A 7,205-nucleotide genomic window follows, 5' to 3' on the forward strand; every position below is an offset into this window, starting at 1 on the left:
TTATTATTATTATTATTATTATTATTATTATTATTAATTAATTAAATTTTTATACCGCCCTTCTCCCGAAGGACTCAGGGTGGTGTACAGCCATATTAAAACAAACATATACCATAAAATTTAAAAACAATTTAAAATATATAAAATTTGGCCCTTCTATTAAAACCATAAACACCCAATTAAAATTTAATTTCTAAGCCAGCCCGGCCTGTTGAAACAAAAGAGTCTTAAGGGCACGGCGAAAGGTACATAGGTCGGGGATCCTGCGAATCTCCGGGGGCAATTCGTTCCAGAGGGCAGGTGCCCCCACAGAGAAGGCTCTCCCCCTGGGTATCGCCAATCGACATTGTTTGGCCGACAGCACCCTGAGGAGTCCCTCTCTGTGGGAGCGTATTGGTCAGTGGGAGGCTATCGGTGGCAGAAGGCAATCTCATACATACCCAGCTCCTAAGCCATGGAGCGCTTTAAAGGTGTAACCAATACCTTGAATCGCACCTGGAAGACCACCGGGAGCCAGTGCAGCTCGTGCGGGAGAGATGTTACATGGGTGCGCCGTGTCGCCCCCATAATCACCCGCGCGGCCGCATTCTGGACCAGTTGGAGCCTCCGAGGGCTCGTCAAGGGGAGCCCCATGTAGAGAGCATTACAGTAGTCCAGACGTGACGTGACAAGGGTGTGAGTGACCGTACGCAAGGCTTCCCGGTCCAACATCAAAGTTGGATCAGCCTGTAGTGTTTTTTTCTACTTTAATTTTGAGTGTAACTCCACATCCAGACCTCCATGGGTTGATAAATTTGATTTCCATTGATAATTTTTGTGTGATTTTGTTGTCAACACATTCAACTATGTAATGAACAAAGTATTTACTAAGAATATTTCATTCATTCAGATCTAGGATGTCTTATTTTTGTGTTCCCTTTATTTTTTTGAGCAGTGTATTTTATTTTATTTTATTTTTATTTTTATATAAAAGCAACTAAATTTAAAACTTCCTAAACTTTAAATGGCTAAATCTAAAAAAAGAACTAAAAAACCCCCAATTAACTTTTTTTTTTAAAGCTCCCAAAGGGGGAAAAAACTTACCCAATAGTACAGGGGTCTCCAGCCTTGGCAACTTTAAGACTTGTGGACTTCAATTCCCAGAATTCCTCAGCCAGCTTTGCTGGGAGTTGAAGTCCACAAGTCTTAAAGTTGCCAAGGCTGGAGACCCCTGCAGTAGAAGGTACAAGGCAGGCAGGAAGGCAGGCAGGCAGATAGAGCTGCTCACCAATGAGCTTGATTGCAGGCAGAGAGATTCAGTTGCTTGCTCATGCAATGGATTGCAGGTATTACAGCAAGCGAAGCAAGGCAGGTGTTGCGACCAGCAGCTAAGGTAAGCAAGCTGGAGGCTGGGGGTGGGGGGAGGGATTTTTGCTAGTGGTTAGTAGGCAACTCAGCTGGCATCGTCAGAGCTGGGCTCGTCAGAGCCATTTAAAAGAAAAAAAAGGCTCTGATGTTCACGCGGCTCAGCTGGGTATGGGGGGGCGGGGGCAGGGATTTTTGCTACCGGTTCTCTGAACTGCCCGCCGCCATCACTACCTACTTGCCCAAGCTGGTCCGAACCGGGAGCATTTCACCCCTGTAAAAGATCATTTTACCACAACACCGCAATCAAACCTAGCACATGAGCAGCAAGTTGGAAAGCAAGCTCCTTTCCAACTGTTATACTGTTACTGTTAATATTTCTTGTCTGAATATCTTTCCTATTCTTACATAGATAGAGGACTCTTGAAACAGCTATTCCCTCTACTTCCATTATCTGGACCAGGGGTGTGAAACTCAAGGCCTGGGGGCCATAGAAACAGTGAAGGACTGGTCTGCAGTGCCTCTGCCAGCAAAAATTGAGGTCGGAAGGGCTCTGTGCGGCCCTCCCAAGTGCTGTTTTTGCTGGCAGAGGGTTGCAGGAGGCCATCGCAGCCGAAAATGGAGCTCACGAGGGCTGCCAGCAACCTTACAGAAATCCGTTTTTGCTGGCAGAAGGTTGCCGGAAGCCATTGCAGCCAAAAACGGAGCTTGGGAGCCCATTTTTGCTGGCAGAGCGCTTGGGCCACCACAGGCGCCCTGACACAAGTGATGTTGAACTGGCCACCCCACCCTGGCCATGCTTAACCCCTTCCCCCCGCAAAGGTCAAACACAACCCTGATGCGGTCCTCAATGTCATCAAGTTTGATACCCCTGATTTAGACTGTTCCAGCTTCTTAAAGATTCCAAATTTTAATCAGAGATTTGGAAAGTGTTCTTAAACCTCATTCCTTTTCAGGGTGGATAAAAATTAATTATTTAAAAAAAAAATAATTAAAAAAATGGATTTTTAAAATTTAAATCAGATTTTTAAAAAAATCAAATTTATTTTAATAAAATGTTTTTGGAGTAAAAATCAATCTAAATATAGTTTTCTTTTTAAGATATACAGTATTAATAATTTAGTTTATTCAGCATGAAATGGAGCTTAGTTATGTAGCATGAGGCTGTATATTCTGCAATATTTACATTTTTGGCAAACTCATTCAATGAATCCAAGCTCTGTAAGCCGAGATAACATGCACTGCATTGATGTATTCACACAATTTCACAATAACCATAAGATAAATCATAAAACAAAATTCAGGAATATTCCTTTATCCCATTGTTTTGCAAATCTATGTACACTACAAACTGTATGATTGTTTGAAGAGAAATGCATCTGTATCACCAGGCTCTAAGTGTGAGGAGGAAGGGCACGCAGTAAAAATGAAAGTGAAACCTTCTAAGCAGCTTATAAATATAATATAAAAGAGTACCTGTCATTTCAGATCCATCATGACAGCACCTGTTAGCAGGCATCCACTCATCTGCTGCCCGCCATGTCCCTCATCTTGTTGTGTCACTGCCACATTACCAGCTGTCCCATTAAAGTGAATGGGACTGTTGGTGAGTCAACGGCGGGTCAGAGGAGGAGCCGCTGCAGGACAGAGATGACAGTTGCTCTTTGAAAATTATGATTTAAATTAAGTTGATTTAAATCAAGCCTTTTTACTAGTGATTTAAATCATGATTGAAAATGACTTGATTTAAATCAAATCCACCCTGATTCTTTTCATTCCAGGTCTAGCAATTTCTGCCAGAATACTCTATCCAATTTTAAAAGCTCCAATCTCTTTTTATCCATACTCCATGCTTTGTCATATACCAGAATTACTATTGTCAGGATGCATACTGTGTCAGGCTGGTAGCCTGCAGTACTGTGAATGTCTATGAAGCAGGCACATTCACAAGTACTGTTGTTCAATTACTAAGTTGTGCCCAACTATTTGCGACCGCATGGATCATAGTACGCCAGGCTCTCCTGTCCTCCATTGTCTCCCAAATTCATGTTCATTGCATCAATAACACCATCTAACCATCCTCTGCTGTCCCCTTTCCTTTTGCCTTCAGTCTTTCCCGATACCAGGGTCTTTTCTAATGAGTCTTCTCTCTTCATTAGGTGGCCAAAGTATTTGAACTTCAGATTCAGTGTCTATTCTTCCAGAGTCAGGGTTGATTTCCTTTAGGATTGACTGAACTCCTTGCAGTCCAATGGACTCTCAAGAGTCTTCTCTGGGATCACAATTCAAATGCATCATTTTTTCAATGCTAAGCTTTCGTTATGGTCAAACTCTCACATATTACTGGAAAAACCATAGCCTTGACTATACAGACCTTTATCGCAGTAAAATTTGTTACTACCGGTTCTGTGGGCGTGGCTTGGGGGTTAATGTGACTGGGTGGGCGTGGCCAACTTAAAAAAAAAACTTTTAAAAGCATTTTTTCTACAACCTCTTCGGCTGAAGAGGTTGCAGAAAAAAATGCTTTTAAAAGCCTCTGATGATCCCAGCTGAGCCGCGCGATCTTCAGAGGCTTGTTTTTTTTACTTTTAAAAGCATTTTTTCGGCCAAAGAGGTTGTAGAAAAAATGCTTTTAAAAGTAAAAAAAAAAGCCTCTGATGATCACGTGGCTCAGCTGGGCATGGTGGGGCCCCGCAGGGATTTTTGCTACCAGTTCTCCGAACCACCCACCATCTTCGCTACCAGATCGGGCGATCCAGTCCGAACCGGGAGCACTTCACTCTTGCTTTATCGGCAAGGTGATGTCTTTTTAATATGCTGTCTAGGTTTTGCCATAGCTTTCCTCCCAAGGAGCAAGCGACTTTTAATTTCATGGCTGCAGTCGCCATCTGATTTGATCTAGGAGCTCAAGAAAATAATATCTGACATTGCTTCCATTTCTTTCCTTTCTATTTGCAGGAAATGATGGGACTGCCATGATCTTAGTTTTTTTAATGTTAAATTTCAAGCCAATTTTTGCCTTCTCATCTTTCACCTTAATCAAGTACTACAAACATCTGAACAGAATCTGTCCATTTCATAAGTCCATCTCTGCAAAAGTTGCATAGATTCTAGGATCCCAGTTTTAAAGTTTTCATGGAAGTCTTCATGGCACAATTATATTTAGACAACACCTGTCCTGATATCTATAATATATCCACAAACCTCAGGGAGTAATTATTAATTAACATTACCAGAGACTGGCTGATACAAAATTGTCTTGCTTGACTTTCCATTTTTGAATTGCAAAAGTAGAACTTTAAATTAATTACATTATGTTTCTCAGACAGAGAGAATTCAGTCTTGATTGCAGTTTAAAATTGTTGAACAGATGTTTAAATGTTGTGAAGACACAAAAACAATTTATATTTATATAACAGAATTATGAGCAGATGGTATACATATACATGGGCATAATTCCTGACAAGTACTGAATTTTTTGGAGCATAAGACGCACCTTTCCCCCCCAAAAAAGTAGGTAGAAATGTCTGTGCGTCTTATACAGTGAATATTGGAGCAGTGGGGGGGGAGGAGGGTTGGTGTGGTGCTGATCAGCTGTTCTAGAATGGGTTGCAGTGGTCGCAGCTGGGCGGTGGCGAATGGGCTGCAGCGGTGAATGGGCCGTGGCAAATGGGCTGTGGCGGTGAACGGGCCATGGTGAACGGGCCAGATGAATAGTGGATGAATGCTGGGAGGCAGAGGCAGATTTTTTTTTCTTATTTTCCTCCCCAAAAGCTAGGTGCGTTTTATAGTCCGGAGTGTCTTCTAGTCCGAAAAATAGGATAAATACCAAGGACATGACAGATGGCAACTGTTCAGCAACTAGTTCTTTTAAGATTTTCTCTTTTTATTGAGTAATTATATGCATATACATCCTTTTTCTACTTTATTCACTTTAATATAATAAACAGAATAGCAAAACAGAAACAGTAACAATAGTAAACTTATTAGTCCAAAAAATAATTAAAATATTAAAACAAGAGGAAAAAAAAGAAAAAATCTCCCATAATCCTGAAAAAAATAGCAAAATTTAACAAATAACAATGCAAGGGGATTAGAGTTAAGGATGAAACAAAAATCTAACATATATAATTTATAGTGACTGTTTTTACATAAAATACTATGTAATTGTTGTTGTTAGTCGTGAAGTCGTGTCCAAACCATCGCGACCCCATGGATGTTCCTCCTGGCCTTCCTGTCCTCTACCATCTCCCGAGTCCATTTAATCTCACACCAACTGCTTCAGTGACCCCATCTATGTAATACTATATTGTAATACTATGTAATACTCCATCTATGGATTACTATATTGTAATACTGTATTGTATCAGATAGGAAAAAAAGACAAACATCTAGTGCCACTGTTATTAATGTAAAATATCATAACATCTTTCCCAAAGATATATTGTTTCTTTAATATTTTAAAGTTCTAAAAACAGACGAATGAACCATGGTTCAAATACGTATATCAGTATGAGTCATCCACTAGGTTCAGGGGAGCATATTTCCTAGTGTAAGGTCCCAAAATATACTTGAGTCACCAGAATGCCAAAGAGAGCGACTCAAGATGAGGCTTGCAAAAAAACAGATTTTATTTATGGCCAAAAACAAAATACTGGGTGGAACTATATCCAGAACATACAGATACAATGCATGCGAGGAGATAGCCACACCTTGGGGAAGGTATGGCATCCTTTTATACCCTCAGAGATGTCAGCTTAGTACCCAATTCTGGCCTCCTAATTTAGGTTTGTGTAATCCTTGTTGCCCTGCAAGGGGGAATAGAAACTTCCCAATTAGTCATCCTTGAGCATTCCTTTGTTTACTCAATTGGCCATTTGGCCCCCTGGTTTTGCAGGACAGGAGTTTATCCAGATCACACATAAATTAGGGCTGAGGTGTAAATTATCCCTTGGAGATATGTACCATGGTCTTGGATGGCACAGGAAAATACAGGGAGAAGATTGATATGGGTTCAGGTCAAATGGCAGGGACATATGTTTGACAAATACCAAATACATTACAGAGGCCTAATAACAGAATATGTTTGTTACAAGAGATACAAATATAAAGACATAATATGTGTGATACAAATACAAAGGCATATATGTATTACAGAAACCTAATGGTTACAGAATCTAGCATACCAGTATATCATATTCTAGTATTATTTATTATATCCTTATTATTGTTTCCCTTTCACTAGTAAATACATCTACTAGATTTTAGATTGCAAATCTATCTGCACCTATCTTGTTTCCACTGAACATAATGGGATTCAGTGATATATTTACATTTTACATAGCCGTTTTCTAACAATCCCATATGATTTCTCATCCAATTAGTGACATGTGGAACATGTTTCTTTAGATGGCCAGAATGATATTAACTGTTGTAATACCCACTTCAAACTAACCTCTTAAAGTAGCTCAAAGGTAAAAACTCCTTTGGGAGCTACTTAAAAAAAAAAGAAAATCCTGGTACAAGATATATTTTTTTTATTGCCTAATGCAGAGGTCTGCAACCTTAAACACTCAAAGAGCCACAAAGGCCCTAACCGGAAGCTCTCCCTTCCAATTCTGGAACCAACCAGAAGTTCGGTTCCCTCACACCATAGTGTCTCCTCCTAGTGCAGCGTCCTTTTTCCTCTACCTATCCTAATGAAAGCCCTATCAATTGTGGAGCTGACTGGTGACAGGGAGCCTCAGCAAAGGGATGAAAGAGCCACAGGCAGCTCCAGAGCTGCAGGTTGCTGACCCTTGACCTAATGCATATATAGTTTATAAAAAAGAGCTAGGGGAACTATAATACAGTAATTCAGC

Source organism: Pantherophis guttatus, chromosome 2 (genome assembly GCF_059756535.1).
Source record: "Pantherophis guttatus breed Tessera chromosome 2, ASM5975653v1, whole genome shotgun sequence".
Taxonomy (NCBI): Eukaryota; Metazoa; Chordata; class Lepidosauria; order Squamata; family Colubridae; genus Pantherophis; species Pantherophis guttatus.